Below are 17,544 nucleotides of genomic sequence, written 5' to 3'. Positions count from 1 at the left end.
TCCTTTTCTCATTTCAGTGGAAAGCTCAACTGCAAGCTTTCTGGATCAAGTTTGGATGCTAATATTCTGAGAATGTCTTTGTGAATAACTGCTAAGAATCATTTACATAGCTAAAAAGCTTTTCCTCTAAGGAGTCATACTTTCTCAAACATATTCATGATTACTTGAATTTGTTCTAAAATTTGTTATGTGAATCAAATACTGAATTACTTCTAAGTGATGTCAGTTGATAATTACAATTTATACATTCCTCCTTTCTTTGATTTGCCAGGTAAGCAACACGGGGGTGCTAGCTTCCTTGCTGGTGGTTTATATCGATGTGCTTTGCCATACTTGAAGCTTGTAATTTAGAAATTCATATTTCCAAAATATTAATGTTACTACAGATCTATTGTCCAGCTTTTCACATGAAACTAAAGGGATGTTGTTTAGTCAGAAGAAAATGCCTCATGGAAAATATTCTCAGAAATACATTAGTGTCTTTACTTCATAAGTTTGATATAATGAATTTATTACATATCTATACCCAAAATCTTACACATATTAATAAAGAAAGGATAAGATTTAGGCTCTTAAGTTGGAAAAAAACATTCCATATTCAATCTAGATTCAAACACAAAAGTAACAGTGTTACAACATCACACAAAACCAAAACCAATCCCCAACCCGCTTGTTTCTTCCCTCTTGCTTGCTTGTATAATGGGCTTGGATTTTTAATTACAGAGAGATTTCAGCGTTTTTTAGTTTGATTTGCAGATGTTTTGAGCTCCAGTATTTTGAGGATTAACACCTTTATTTGATTTCCTGGTTCATGCATAAGGAGTATATGGTGTTTCCTTCTCTGCTGTTGGCCTGAAAGATAATGTGTAAAGAGCAAGTAATTTTAAATAATAAAGTGTTGCAGTGCTTGAGTACTAAGCACATTATTAAATCAAATCTATTTTCAATTTGCCTTGCAGCAGTCATTCATAGGCTGTCATTTCAGCATGCTTTTTTCTTTTAAATAGCTTTTGTCTTGCTACAGATGCCCTAACTAAATAAGGAATAAATGAAAAGGGTTTTACATCCTGATATTATGCTTGTTTCTATTAGTTTGACCCTAACTGCAGCATTGATATGCCTAGTCTTGAGAAAGAATTTATGACAAAGACAACAGACTCTAGCACCAGTGAGAATGACTTTGTCTATTATGCAGTGTCTGGCAGAAAACATAAATGGCAGTTTTAATGGGAAAATTGACAAAAATGACCTAATAATTTAGCTTTCAGACTATTTAAAAGCATGCAATTCTCTCAAAAACTATTTTCTGTAGCTTCTGATCAACAGAATCTCTGCTGAACTTCCCAAAGAAAAAATGCCATTCTGTTTTCTCCACTTCTAATGTTGCCATCTTCTTGCATCAGTAGAAAATAGTTTAAAAACGCGTGTTCATACTCTACATCAGTTTTAAGCATTTTTTCCTACACTGGTTTACATTGTTATGAAGGGAGAATCACTCATGACTACAGCTGACTTACTGTATTGCTGAAAAAGCAGAACACTTTTAACACCTTTGTGCTCAGCTATTTATATAAAGGTATTTCTTTTGCCAAGTAAATTTCAGTGCTGGTTGTACTGGTTTGTATCAACCAATTTACAACCAAGGTAACTCTCCAGCCTCTTCTGGGGTAATTTGGTAACATTTTATAAAATGAAAAAGGAAAAAAAAATAATCCATATTATGAATCTCAAGTATAAGTTTTAAGGAGTCTCCTACCCTCAAATTGCTTAACACATTAAATAGCAACAAGTCACAAAAAGAACGTTTCAGCTGCTTCCCCCATTCAGAATGCTCTGTAAAGGAAGAATTCCCAAGCACAGAGGAGATATTGAAAGCAGTAACATGAAATTAATTACCAAATTGTATTAACTTAAAGTTTAAGCCAAAATAAAAGTATCTGCTATACCTTCTCCCTGCTTGTACACCTTCTGAATCACTGGTCTCTATCTGAATCTTGGCACAACAGAAATTTCACAGAAATGAAATGGTGCCATGCAGGAAGAAGACACTCCACAGCAGTGATTGCAATCCTCTGGCTTTCTGGACATGACTGGAATTTCCAGGTTCAGTTTCTACCTCCAGAGACTCCTTTGATACTAGAGAATTAGGCCACCCTTGGAGATGGTGATGACAGTCTGCAATGTTTGATTCTCCAAACATGAACACCTAATTCAGATCCTGCTCAAAATGTACAAGCAGACAGAGGACGTGTTAGGAGAATGTATTTAGACAGTGAAGCATTCAGACATTACAGCAGCAAAATAAGTAAAAATAGCTTTGACTGCAGAAGATTGGTGGTCTTCCCATTGGTCAAGTGTATTTTAGTTTCCTCCTTATATGCTATAATACTTCTTTAACGATACTGCAGTGGAGAAAATTACTGTGGTGAGTTGATTATACCGTATGGTGTTTTGTTTCTAAATGAAGATGTTTGGATTGCCAGCTCAAAGCACCGCAGTGCTGCTTAAATTCAAGACAGCTACAGATGAACATTTAGAGAGGTATTTTTCAGACTGAACAAACTGTTGATTATTTCTACCACAGTAGTGCTTTGGAACACAACTGATGGGTCAGAACCTTAATCAAAGAGGTGCTGCAGAAATACAGTATGTCTCCCAAAATGACAGCACTTCCACAGATCTCTCTCTCCAGTACTGATCATCAAAAGAATGGAAAGCAAGTCTGATCATGAATTAGGTATCAAGACCTAATAATAATAATGAAGACATCATGCTGAATTATAAATATCAGCTCAACTGAATTGTTTTGTACCATGCCCTCACCACCAGACTAGGTACTTCTTAGTTGTATATTAAGTAATATAATTAACATCCATCATAGAATCATAGAATGGTTAGGGTTGGAAAGGACCTTAAGCTCATCTAGTTCCAACCCCCCTGCCGTGGACAGGGGCACCTCTCACTAAACCATCCAACACAAGGCTTCATCCAACCTGGCCTTGAACACTGCCAGGGATGGAGCACTCACAACCTCCCTGGGCAACCGATAAAAACAGAGTTAGATAACATCTGTTTTTTTTAATTTGTGGTGTGAATTACATTACAAAAACCAGAAAACAACTGTGGGCCCAACCACAAAATATCCCCATTGCTGCACTGGTTGCCAAAATAATCTTTCAAAGTTAGAGCACTGGAATTAATCTGAAAATTATGTGCGTACTAATTGTTAGATTTGATTTTCTGAAACACTGAAATGACTGTGTAGTGAACCAATTTCTTCATTATTACATGCAGATAACTTTGTTAAAGGAGCATCCCACTGCTTTCCAGATAATTTCTATGTTTGTAGTGTTATGTTTTATTAGTGAATACAGGGTCCTAAAACAGTTAGACCAGAAGTCCTCCCTAAAACAAAAGCTGTCACTGGTCTGGCAAATGCTGTTTTGATTCATTCTAAATACATTAATAATGTCCAGCCATAAATAACTTCCAGTGTCTCAAGCAAGGCTATAAGGATGCTGGGAATGGACTATTCATTAGGGACTGTAGTAAAAGGACAAGGGGTAATGGGTTAAAACTTAAACAGGGGAAGTTCGGATTGGATATAAGGAAGAAGTTCTTTCCTGTTAGGGTGGTGAGGAATGGGTTGCCCAGGGAAGTTGTGAGTGCTCCATCCCTGGCGGTGTTCAAGACCAGGTTGGACAGAGGCTTGGGCAACATGGTTTAGTGGGAGGTGTTCCTGCCCGTAGCGGGGAGGTTGAGACTAAATGACCTTAAGGTCCTTTCCAACCCTAACTATTCTATGATTCTATGAAATATGACAAAATCATTATCTTGGTTTATTTGTGGCTCAATATAAGATTAAGAAAGATACAAAAGAGAATACACAGCAAGTTTGTAGGAAATATAATCATTCCACAAGATAATTGGATTTGGATGTCCTCTTCCAAGACACTTTTAATATCCTATTTGAATAGAAGCAGCTAGGCTTCACTAAGGTCAACAGGAAAGAGATTAAGAACCCTGTTGACCCTGTAGGGCCAAGATTTTGCTCTAAAGAGAGAAATTTCACCCTTTCAGGGGAACAAATCAAACTTATTCAGGATTGTCCATAAGAAGATTATATTGGTCACTTATGGTAAATATGTTTGTTTAAACTTTGTAAGTACCACATAACAATTTCTATTTTACTGACTGCAATTTTTTAGATCTATGTTACAGTTTAATTTCTGAAATTTAGACATTTATACAAATTTTACCTAAGCAGGCACTTGAGGGGTAACTGGAATGCAGCTTTTCCAATCAGTTTGTGAATACCCAAGGTATTAAGTGATATAATATTTTCTCTGTCCCTTTATTTTGCACAAGTTTTGCCACAAACTCTAGACAACTTGGTAAGAACTGACTAGATTTTGGCAGACTGGTGTTTTCCATTTAGGTGGTGCAAAAGACACAGGCACCTATTTTGAAACTTGGAAAGCTCCTTAGATGCATAACCAAACAGCAGATATAACAGGATCTAAGAATCTAAGTTCTTTAGCAAGTTAATAAAACTTCTGTGTCCAGAGTTCCTAAAGGGAAGCTTGTACACCTAAAAGGTAGATTTCAATTTTGAGAGACACAACAAAGCAGGTTTAAAACTATATGACTCAGACACATATTCTCACGCAATTATAATCACCAAGTACAGCATACAGCAGTATACCAGTAGCTGCTGTGAAATAACACTCTGCCCTGTGTTTTTGTCACTACATTACTATCAGTACACAAATCAGGGATTCTGAAACATTCATATCATGAATTATAGCATAGATTTATGACCCACTTTTGAAAAAAACAGGGCTTCAGCCTTTAAAGATCTTAGCACGTGATTTGCTGTAAGAAGTTTGCTATTGCAACAACCAAGTTTATGGTAGTACATTTATAGCAAACAGCCTGCTTTCATGGTAACTGTTCCCAGTTCTGTCCCATAGCCACAGAATGATCGGGAGAATCATTAGCTATGATTGCACTTTGGTTTCTTCAGACGTAAAACTGGACTGGAATATTATTCCCTATGCCCCAAAAGTATTCTCAGACCTATGAAAACTTCGTAAGTGCACACAAATGCACATTTAAGAAAATAGGTATTGGCAGTTTCTTTAGAATCCCTATTAGTCCTTGACCCCTCCAGAAAGTATTCTGAGACACTAGTACTGGTAGTAGTGGTGACAGATTACATGAGGATGCTTTTACCTTCAGATTTAGCTGATGATCTCCAAATATAAACCACTAAAATAGACAGAAGTGAATTATTTTTATTTTGGGTGCAGATGGTAGTGGGTGGAAAGGAGAGAACAGTTGGGACAGAAGCAATATAAGATCATGTACATAAAAGGAGCCTCTTATTGGTTGTTCACTAGAGAAATACAGTGCTGCAATCTTTTCTCTCACCATGTGGTGCAAAGAATATTGATGCGATGTTAGATACTGAAGCTCCTTCAGACCTTCAGATTAATTAATGTTTTCAATTTCATGGAGGGTATGAACGGCAGAGATTAATTGTATAAACTTTAGCTACTCCATAATTCAACATATGTTAACATTTGTTATTTCAGGATTCCTATATTCATATAGAAAGATCTCCCTTTTACTTTAAAGAGTCTTTCAACACATGCAGAGTAATACTAAATATATTGCATCGTCCGACCAAACGTTCCTTGCAGCTTCGAGTAGCAACTTTATAATATTTAACTCTCATTTAGCACATTTCGTTAAGAGGTACCAAGACTTATTAAAAATGGCAAAATCATTGCTCTCACTTTGCAATTAAGCAGTGACATTCACTAAGGCACCAACAAGATATTGAGCCCAGTTGTGTCCTCTGTCAACCATGCCCTTAGTAACATCTCAAAGGTAAAACCAAGTAGCAGAATGGAGTAAGATCCACGCAAAATGAGACTTGGTGGTTTACAGGGTACTAAAAATCAAGACAGTTAAGACAACAGTGAGAAAAGACAGTACAAGGAGAAAGACAGAGGTATTTAGAGGTGATAAATGAGATTGAAGAGTGAATGTCAGTGATTAATCTTATCTATGGTAAGGTTAGGAACCATTCTATTCACCACACAATCTAACTGTGCTATTAATCTATAGCTAACTGTGATCATACTCAAGAGCCAAGCTATATTAAACACCTCTGTTAGGCACTCTACTGAGTAAGAGAGTCCCTCTATAAAGAGCTTGCAGTTGAGAAGAATGAAACAAAGACTACTTGTAATATCTGATATAAATGAGACAATAGGAATAATGTTTACAAGACAATGTGATAGCATCAGTACATGCACAAAGAGCACTACATTAATCCTAAAAGAAATTATACTCTACTGTTGCAGATTTGGGTCTATTTCTCTTTTTATTACCTGATGAGGGGAAAAAAATATAACAAGGTTTTACACTAGGGATGAAATTGTTTAAACATTATTTTTTCTAGAACACTGTGGGAAAGTCATATAGAAAACTGTTTGGTTTTAATATAATTCTGGGTCAGTAAATGTCTTTGATTAAAGAATGGGAAATGGTCCAGAATTACAACAGAAAATCAGCCACTGTCATCATGTTTTCACAGTTCACACTGGCAATTATATTTGTGCATATGAATTCATTTTTAATTGATGACAGTATGGGTGCCCCAGGAACACATATTTAAAGATATTCTTTCAGATAATTGTAGTCTTCCCCAGTGAATTTTAGTAATATTTACGACAGCTGGGTAAGTTATACCTATGGCCTTCACATCAAGAAGTGGCGTTCATCAGACTCTGCTTTCTTGACTACTCAATCAGCCCATTTCATGGATGTTTGCATCATGCACCTCTGCAATGCTTAAACCTTATGCTATTACTTATCCTTGATCAGGATCTTTCATAACTGCAAGTTCCGATTCCACATTAACATTATGATTCAGTATAGCTAGCTGTGTCCAAGGAAGCATGCCAAGACACATAAATTCAAAACACTTCGGAAAGTACTTGGACAAAGAAGTAAAAATAAAACGTCCAGCTGCTCAGCAAGAATGTCTTCTGACAGCTGTCACATGGCCTTCAAAAGAGGACTGTAACTACCATTTTCCTGAGCCTGTCTCATTTCAACACCCCAGTGGAGACATCTTCTGAGACCTCGCAAAGAGATACATGGAGCACTAACTAGCATCTCTGTTGAGCAGGTGCTGTAAATTTACTTGTTGAAGAGAAGCTTTAAATAAATGCACAGAGGCACTGTTCCCATGTACAGCCCAAAGCCCATGCTGAGAACTGCAGTTTAGAGAGGACTAGCTAGGGAAAAGCAAGTGGAAGATTGCATTCCCCTTGTGCCCAGTTGCCTAATTACCATGGTCATTAACAGTACTCATTTCAAGACATATGCACTAATATTACTTCAGACAGGGGACCAAGTCCATAAAGGGCAAAGAGTTTCGTGCAAGTAACTCCAGAGCTGTTGGATGAGAATTGCAAATATCTTTCTGACACCCAGTTTTTGTGTTAGAACATATTTTTTAATTCAAACCTTTTCAGTACTTAATAAACATATCTGACAAAGCCTGGGGAATCAGACTTATAAAAGAACCTCTCCAGTTACTTTCAGCTAAGGTTCTATAATTTTAAAGTCTTATGACCTACCAGAACACCTGATTTTGTCACATTAAAAGTAATCCAAACAAAAGGAAAGAAAAAATTCAGAAAGTAAAGAAAATAAGATGTGAAATAATCCAATAACAATACTGTGAAAAAAATCCTTTTGCCTCTCAATTCCTTTTTTCCTTTTTAACTCTTTGGAACAAAATCAAATTTGAACACATTTAGTTTCATGCCTGTACATTTTTGTTTTCTTTCTATTCTGTCTGCCGTTTTGATAAATTTACTGAAAGCATTTGTAACTAGCATAAAGTACAATGCAGGCACTTGGTTTCTGGTACTGTTTATAACAAGCCAACTGATCACCAGTGCTAGTGCATATAGGATCATTTTCTTTAAATATTTCCATGTAACTGACCAGTTTGCAAACACTGACCTGAGCTGTATCCTTGAGGAATGTTTTTTTTTCCAATGGAATGTATTTACCAAAACAATCTTTCATGTTCACTACCTGGGTTCTTCTAAGAAGAAAACAATTTTTCAGCAGGGAACTAATTAGCTGCAGTTACTACAAATGTTAACATGCAGAAACTTCTCATAGACATCTGAAAGAATAACAGAATGGTTTGGGTTGGAAGGGATTTTAAAGGTCATCTAGTTCCAACCTCCCCGGCATCAACAGGGACGCCTTCTGCTAAACCGGGTTGCTCAAAGCCCAATCCAGCCTGGCCTTGAATGCTGCCAGGGATGGGGCAGTCACAGCTTCTTTGGGCAACTTGTTCCATTGTCTCACTACCATCATAGTGAAGAACTTCTTCCTAATATCTAATCTAAATCTACCATCTTTCAAATTAAAGCCATTACTCCTTATCCTATCACTCCATGCCCTTGTGACAAGTCTCTCTCCAGCTTTCTTGTGGGGCCCCTTTAAGCACTGGAAGCTGCTTTAAGGTATCCCTAGAGACTTCTCATCTCGAGGCTGAAGAACCCCAACTCTCTAAGCCTGTCTTCATAGGAGAGGTTCTCTGGCCCTCTGATCATCTTTGTGACCCTCCTCTGGTGTCACTCCAAGAGTTTCATGTTTGTGATAATAATAACACACACCTTTACCTCTCCCCTTGGCCTTTCCTGCAAGAAAATGTTGCACTTGGTTTTATTTAATTTCATGTCATCTTTCAAAACAATCTTATATCATAGAATCATAGAATAGTTAGGGTTGGAAAGGAGCTTAAGGACCTTAAGATCATCTAGTTCCAACCCCCCTGCCATGGGCAGGGACACCTCACACTAAACCATGTCACCCAAGGCTCTGTCCAACCTGGCCTTGAACACTGCCAGGGATGGAGCATTCACAGCCTTCTTGGACAACCAGCAATCACTTGTGCCTCAAAATCCTTACTTAATGCATCAGTCCATGCTCTGGGATTTGACTAGCAGAGAGTAAGCTTGGAGTACAGTGAAAAATGTTGGAAAAGCAAGACTTTGTAGTAGTTCTGCATCCTGGAGGCAAATTTCTGGCCCCAGGAAACTCGGAGTTCCTAAATTCAGAGACTTTTAAGGTCTCTAGGCCCAAACTCTTAATAAAGTCTTTTATATTGCACATAAAATGTATTTGTTACTTAAGGGAAGAAGAAAGAGAGGCACAAAGAAAGACAAATCGTGCTACGCTGGAAAATAAGGAAGCAGAAATTAGCTCAAAATCTGTCTATGACTTAGACATAAATATCTACATCTGTGTGTAGAATATCTACATCTATGTTAGTCCCCAAGACAGCAAAACACAGCCTAAAATCAGAATGCAACAAAGTTCTTTAGAAGTTTTACTTCCAGACTGTTTCTGAGGGGAAGGGTAGGGAAGGAAGAGGAAAAGCCAGTTTCAGAGCAATAACCAAGAAATTACTTGCCCTTAGGATATGAGGAGAAAGTCAGGAAGCTAAATGACTCAGTTCATCTCATGCACAAATTGAGGAGAGATTAGTTGTGTTTTAGCTTCAGCTAGGGACTCCCAAGAGCCTAAAGCCGGAGGCTGCATCTTAAGTCACTTTGGTGAGGCCAAAGGAAGTTGCTGCTCTTTCTAGATGAAAGAGAATAAGAGAAAGGGGCCATTAACTTTAAGCAGCAATACAGAAGTGTATCTTCTTTAATCAAATGGGAAAGAATGAGGTCCTTTGAATATTAATTTTTGCAGCACTACAACTGCAAAAAACCCCAAAACATTGTAAAAACCCAACCCTATCAGCTGAATCCAGAGAATTTTACACTTTTAACCTTTGTTCTAACAATCTCATAGCAAGTCAGGCATGAATTCTAGCCCTATCTTGCTCATTTAAGGATATCTCTTAAGATCATAGACTTTCACAGAATCATAGAATACCAGGTTGGAAGGGTCCCCAAGGATTATCTGGCCCAACATTTCTTGGCAAAAAATTACTAGATGGCCCGGCATTCTGTCCAGCTGAATCTTAAAAGTGCCCACCACTTTCCTGGTGAGATTATTCCAATGGCTGATTGTTCTCAATGTGAAAAATTTTCCTCTAGCTTCCAATCAGAATCTCCTCAGGAGTAACTTGTACATATTACTCTGATCTTTTCTTTGGAGTCTCGATCTTCTTTGGAGATGGCATATTTGGTTCATTGCTTTAGAAACAAGGGAGAGTTTCAGAAAACTGTGAAAGTAATTAAGGCAAATTTTGTGTGAATTTGTGTCCTATAGTTCCACCATAATACATTAAATTCCCTTTCTCACATCCACGATAGCATCAGCTACCTAGGTACCTCCAAGTATCTATGATCAACACCTGCACCGAATCTCTTCCTCTGCAAAATGAATTCTGTGTCACTAATTGTTATAATAATATTCTTTAGGAACTTAATTACTTTTAAGGTTCTCGCTGACTTGTGAAGCAAGTGAAACAATCATATAAGCTTCATTTCTTTATGAAAGGAAGCTAAAACAAAAGTCCCATGCTTTCATTCCAGTTCCCAAATCAAGTGGAAAAATCACGGTTTTGCCAGGTGCAAAAGTATAAAATCTGTATGGAAACACACTTTCATTTTTCATAGTTCTGAGAAGTTACTGCAAATAAGTGTACAATCTGAAAAAAACGTACTGATAGGAAAAAAATACTTGCACTAAAACAAAAACCTCATAACTGGAAAAACTTCAATGTTTACAACATTAAGTAGTTTCCACTGATTATTTAAAATTAGAACATAAGCTAAGTCGGTATATTTATTGAAATTAATCTTACAAGTTTTTCTGGAAGTTGAATATCAGAAATACTCTATTAAAATTAAAATTTGCTGCCATCTCAGCAGCTGAGTCTCCTCAGATGTTACAATGGAAAATTAGAATTATTTTGAGTTATGTGTTAAATTTTTTTTAACCTATAACCATCTTCCTAAAGGTCCATTTCAACCATAAAATAAGCTTAAGTTACAAAACTGTTAGAATTCCTGATCTTAAGTGCTTAAGAGAGCACAAGCATGTGTATAATTTTCAGGTGAAAGCCCAGCATTTTATATTGGATCATTTATAAATACATAGGAATTAATTAAATTTTAATTTCTAAAATGCAAAGATTTTTCTTTAGGTGTCATTTGCCAGTGAGGATTTTTTTATTGTTTTTGCAATCATGGTGATATTTCAACAATGACCCAGAACACAATTTCATAATATTCACAGCCTTAAAATTAGTAGCAGGATTATTACTGTCTCAAACATTCTTTTTAAAAACAGACAGATTTAGCAATTTTCCAACATTTTGCTAAGAGGACAGACTGAATAGCCATAAAGCAACAAAAGTTGTTCATTTTCCTTCAGTCTATTTTCACTAAGAACTGCTCTCACAGCCCTAATTTGATTCTCAATTTATTAAAAAGCCTTGGAATGCACCAGCATGACAGTCATAGTTTCTCAGAGCGTTTTTGTACAATACACAATTATATTTCATTTTTATAGTAAGGTCCTTTTTCACTACTGAAATGCTTCATTAATATGAGAAGTATCATTAAAATGCTCCTCACCTTAACTTTATGCTAAGTTCAAAACTCACTTTCTATATGTAAAGTGCATTCAACAAGCTGACTTGGTATACTTGTAGCAGGGTAACCTATTGTTGCCTGAACTGCTGACGTTACTGTAGAAACAGTGTATTTCAAAGGGGAAGAACATGAAACTGAAAGAGACAAATGCTAAACATAGAACAGAGTTATGAATAGATAAGTAGTATGTGTCTGTGTAAGTGTTGGATTGTTAGTTGTTAGGAAAACTGAACATTAGATTGTCTATTGATACAAATTGGTATGATTTTGTTCTCCAACTTCCCCTCTCTCCTTAAGATGTATAAAAGCAACACCCCAACACATACAAATACCCTTTTTTAAGTTATGTAATGGTCTTAAATTTTCTGGTATCCACCTTTGTTGTCCATGCCTTGATCCTGTCTTCCTCTTGGGTATTGATGACTTTCAAGTCTTTTTCAGAAGCATTTAAAAGGGTTCTGACAAGATACACTGCTTAGCTTGTCTCTGGTCTAATAATCTTCTTCAAGCTCATCATTACTGCTTTCTCAAACACAAAATTCTGCCCTAATTTTCAAAGTCCATTTGAAGGGCTCTACTTTATGTTCTCCCTTGAGAATACTTTGGCACATCACAAAACAGAAATCCAGAAAATCATACAAACACAAAAATTAAACAGAAGCGACCAGGCTGAATAGAATCATGGGTTGTCCAATAACCTTATACATAAGGTTATTTCACTGAAATAAGCTCCAGCTTTTGCTATCAGACTGTTTAGCTGCAGCCACCTTCACCCACTGTTGTGTTGTACCTCAGGTTTGCTTTACTCACATTTTTTTTTCATGGCAGGAAAATGCATCAATGCATTAATAATCATCATCACAATGATTATCATAATAAAGTACAAAACAACACGTTTATACAGGTTTGAGGGAAAGATGGCACTTGCCACAAAGTTAACTGTATTAGTTTCACATCCTTCTTCTAGGAGGATCTCCTTGTCTTTCTTAAAACAAAAATGAAATATGCTATTCTTTTAAGAATAACACACATAGTTAATGGAAGAATTTCAACAGCCTGAATCATCTCTTCTCTCTGATGTCATAAGGAGGTTTGCTGGCTAGAGTCAGAATCCTCTAACAGTTCTCTCTCTAGAAAGCATATGTGATGGATTAATATCCCAACAATACCATGCACAGGTGATGGTAGGGTAATGATAAGCACAGCTTCTTCTCTATTAGTTCAGAAAGAAAAGCAGAGAGCTCCCAATCTCTTATGCAGTGAAAGTGTGAGAGACTTTGCCAGTGGAAATTGAACTGGTCTGGATTTTACACTGAGTAAAGCTGGTTGACTATCAAATTAATATCTGCATAAAATACTAACACATAAAATACTAACATTTTAACATGAATTTTGTGTTTAGGTAGAGAGAAAGGGTTTATTATGTGCAATAGCAATTTCCCAAGCTCATGACTTGGAAACAGTAGTTTGAATACTGTAAGCCATTTCAAGTTCAATATATTTGAAATTAATATACTTTATTTCTGTATCATGTTGAAACAAACACACTCCTACAAACTTCAATTGCATCCTTTAAATGCAACAGAGCAGTGTTTCTTGACAGAAAACTATTCCAGTAAAAATGTAAATTGTCTTAAATGCTGCCATGTGCAACCATTAATTTTTCACTGTAAAAACAGTTCTGAATAAGGCTGACAAGGCCTCTGTTCAAGTTACCAAATATTTTACTAGACTAGAGCAAGTCCTCCGTTTGATATTTGAACAATCTTTTCCTTGCTGCCCATGTTTGTTAAATAGAGATAAGCCATAGTCTTTTTCAGTGTTTCTCAGAAATATAGGCCTATGTTAAAAACCAGCTATCATACTAGAAACTAGAAAGCTATACTATACATTACAATAAAGGAAGGCAAAAAGTAGCATTTAGTCACATAAATCTTCAACTTCACCCTGAACCTTTGTATTTAATATCAAGAGAAACACAAAAGTATAAGTCCTTGACACTACAAATTATTCCATATAGAAGAGTTTAAATGTCTCCATAGTGCCCTGTGGAACTGCCCACATATGCTAGGTTACAGCAGGATATGACTTGTTATTATTCCCAAATAAATGAAATGCGGTATAGAACTCCTTTCTCTTTTATTTTTCTTTTTTCCTGGGGGGGGGACGGGGGGGGGACACACACAGACACCAACAAAGAAATCAAAGTCCTATAATTTCCTCTTACTTAAAACTAAAACCAACAAGCCCCCCCCCCCCCCCCCCCATATTGCTGCTTCTACTGCTTTTTCCTCTAATATTTCAGCTGTGACAGAGGACAATACACTCTTCACCTCAAACTGCATGTTACTTAAATATACCTCAGAAAAACTGTATTTTTCTTTCCTCTTATTTCCAGATATCATAATTTGATTTTTTTTTAAACATATAAAAAAAAATTTGTACTTGCAACAAATGAAGTTGGATCAGCTGCTGATGAAGAGATGAGCAAATTCAATCACAGAAGTTTGATACTGAGATAGTTGCTTTTCCAGAGCCAGTGCTAGGACAAAAGGAACTGATACTCAATGTTGGTTGACTTTCAAACCCACTCTCTTAACAGCATTATCAACATCAGGTGGTGCTGCCAGGCTACTAGCACCATGTGAAAGATGTTAAAATCGATTCTTTCCAGGGGTAGATTTCAGTCAGACAAATGAGACATTCCTTTTCCAGTATTAATTGTCAATTAATATTATATTTTAAACAGAGATTTACTGCAAACTATAAAAAGCATCAGAGATTCCCTTTGTGCTGCCCTCCCCTGTAATTGATGAAACATCTGGAGTATTGGAGAGAATCAGACATATCTAGAATATTTGTTTCTTTACAATATATGGCTAACATTTTCATGGCTTTCAGGGACAAGGGAAGATTCCCATAGGAGAAACCCCAGTTTTTCATGAAGATGTATAACCACAGGACCCCTTCAAGATTACGAAGCAACAAATGCTTTTTGATCTTGTTTGCAATTAAACATACTTGCAGATATTGGATAGGTAACTGTGTTTTTATACTCTGTCAAATAGGAAAGAAAGAAGCCTTTAGAGAGAAAAATGGCAGCCTGCTGCAGCTCTTACTAACAGATTTAGGTTTATTACAAAATACCACGGTAGTATTGTTAACACCAATGCGTTCATGAAAACTTCTGCGATATTCATCTTCTTTTTCCTCATGGCCTCTAGTGGCATTTGCAGACAAATTATTAGATAGCTCTCATTCCTTTAAAACAAAATCAAGTTGAAGAGGCATGAATTTCCAGTCTTCATAACAATGGAAAAAAGCTTGAAAATGTTATAAATGTAACATGAGGGCTCTCTGAATTTCTTCAAATCTCAAGATTACGCTGACAAATCAAGTCTTTTACTTCTGGATATCCTTCAGAAGATATTTATTTTAACTCTTTAAAAAAATCTGTTTACTGCTGTTTTTTTGTTTGTTTGTTTGTTTTTAAAATATAATTCCATTAAGAAGGAATTAAATATTTTTCAGGATGATTGGCTTATGTAGGCTAGAGAAGATGAAAGAACTGGACTGTGGATGAAGGAGACTAGCTGCTTTGATCAAGAACTGTGAGTTCAGGCTTTTATAATCTAAAAAGCAACTTGTGCAAGGTGAAAGCCAAGTACATTTTCTCTCTTAGTTAATCAAATACAGATTCTGTCAATATTATGTAGCTGTAAAACAGTTTCTGTACACACATATCCACTTTCTGAATCAGCCTAGAATTTAATAAGTCAGTAATTAGGGGCCAAACTGACTGATCTTTCATCTCCTTCTATTAGTACTGTTTGCTTCCTTTCAGCAATGTTGTTCATTATCTTCTTCGGAATATCAAGTGGTTTTTACTTTTATTTTTTAATTCTCTGAGATAAATTACATGTGTCTGATCCACTTAGATAATTCTAAGGTTTTTCCTAATGCTGACCTTTGCAAAGGTCTCTTTGCCATCTGTTTTAATATTTAATTAACATTTTTTCTTTCTTGCAGCAATCTCTCAAAGAATGAAATAAATGACTATAATTATCACTATCAGTTTGCCCTTATTTGATCTCCTGACCATCATCACATGTTGGTGATTACACAGTATTTCCACAGAGGACCAGTCATTAGACATCATACTCATTATAGTTACAAATCTTGATAAGAAAATAGAAGATAGATTATTTCCCCTCTCCAAATAAACTCTTAATTCACAGCATAACCTTGTTATTTTTATTCCTTCTCTTTTTCTTGTTCTTATGGTTCTTTCTTCACAACTTTTGAGCGATCTTATATTTGTTAAGCAAAAAAATTTTGAAATATTTAGATGTTGATATAACAGCACCACTGCTGGTAACACAATTTCTGACAGCTAAATATGATTTAGATTAATAAAAACACAGACTTAGTATCAGAGATTAGACTGGGCATTTCAATCTTCAGAAGCTGATCAACAGAATGGAAATTTGCTTCTGGGAGCTACCTCTCACTGTAAGGAAATTCTCTGCACAGCAGTCTAAACATAATATATTAATTCCAAACAAAGAAGCTGGGGCCTAAGGTGTATTCATCTCAGTAGTTAATACCAATTATTTTATGTATGTCAGGAAATGGGGGAAAGTTGTTTATTTGGTTTTTTTTTTTCTGTTAAGGCATGTCCATTTCGGGGCAAAATCATCCAGGACTGGATTTCCAGGGCATCACTTAGGTATGCTTTAAAATGGGGTAGTATATAACTGGAGCAGACTTGTCTGCCATAATAGAAAGCATTCCTCTGTAACAGGCATAAAATGAACAGAATGGAGAAAAGACCAAAAGAAGGAGCTTATACAGCTACACACATTCAGCAGGCAGGTCTCACTAGCAGGGAGCTGCCATTACACACGCCTCACCTGGGGTTTGTGTAGCTGCAGGATGGTGCTTTGTTCCATATTGTTGAGCTGCATGTGAAAACTGAATCTCATTCCCTCCATTTTTTTACAGAAGTCTCTGCACTAAGCCCGATTGTTTGCTTCTTGTTCAGTAAAGGAGTGAATTTAATCTTTCCAGTACACAGTTCTTTAAAAATAATGTATTTCTTTTTAAAAGCATCTAATTTGGGTCCTAATTTTTCACAATCATGCATACAAAATTAATATTGCCCTAATTAACCACGCATGTGAATTTCTACCTCCTGAAACAAGATTTCAAAACCTTGTATCAAATATTTCCATCCCATAAGTCGAGATCCTCGTATTTTAATTTCCAGTGGATGCCTTTGGTCTCCATGGAAACTGCTCCAAGGAGGTTTGAAATGTTACATATTATTTAATATATCTTATATTCACATAAATGTTGCCAGAAGATCTGTCATATCCGTTCAAGTGTAAAGTACCAAGGGAGTTAAGCAAAGGAATACATTAAATTGAAACTCATTGTAGCCCATCTCAGTTGACACCACTGGCCTTGAAAGATTTTCAATGAGACTCCTGAGAACAATCTTGAAAAATCAATAATCTCAGAAAAAAAATGCAAGAATTATTATAGTCAACAAGCACATAGTAAATCATCATATTCTATATTTTATGTAATTGAATTCTAGGTATTGCCTTTTGAATAGTTTCCAGTTTCTAATTTCTGTTCTTTATGGGAAGTTGCCTCGTACATGTGTGCAGTAAGTGCAGCGACCTATGATAGCATCAGCAACCACTGGCCAGTGATCAAGCTACCATGTGAACGTCTCACTAAATCTCCCTGCACCTCTTTCTCAGTGCTGAAGTTTAAAAATGTGCAAATTAGGGGCCTGTCATTGAAAAAACCCATTCCTTTTTCTCAGTTGAACTACATTTGGGTCAAGCAAATGGCCAGGAAAAAAACCCACCCTGCT

General features: G+C 36.3%; 1 long non-coding RNA gene across 1 annotated transcript; it reads right to left on the bottom strand.

Annotated features, from left to right (window-relative positions):
- Nucleotides 1–457: 457 nt before the first annotated feature.
- Nucleotides 458–14,205, bottom strand: LOC136019454 (uncharacterized). Its single transcript, XR_010614889.1, has 3 exons — nucleotides 14,103–14,205; nucleotides 1,947–2,218; nucleotides 458–852 (listed from the first exon to the last, which is right to left on the bottom strand). It is a non-coding gene; the product is annotated as an uncharacterized LOC136019454 (long non-coding RNA).
- Nucleotides 14,206–17,544: the final 3,339 nt, after the last annotated feature.

The sequence above is a fragment of the Lathamus discolor genome, chromosome 9 (genome assembly GCF_037157495.1).
Source record: "Lathamus discolor isolate bLatDis1 chromosome 9, bLatDis1.hap1, whole genome shotgun sequence".
NCBI lineage: Eukaryota > Metazoa > Chordata > Aves > Psittaciformes > Psittacidae > Lathamus > Lathamus discolor.
This window is presented reverse-complemented; position numbering and strand designations above follow the sequence as displayed.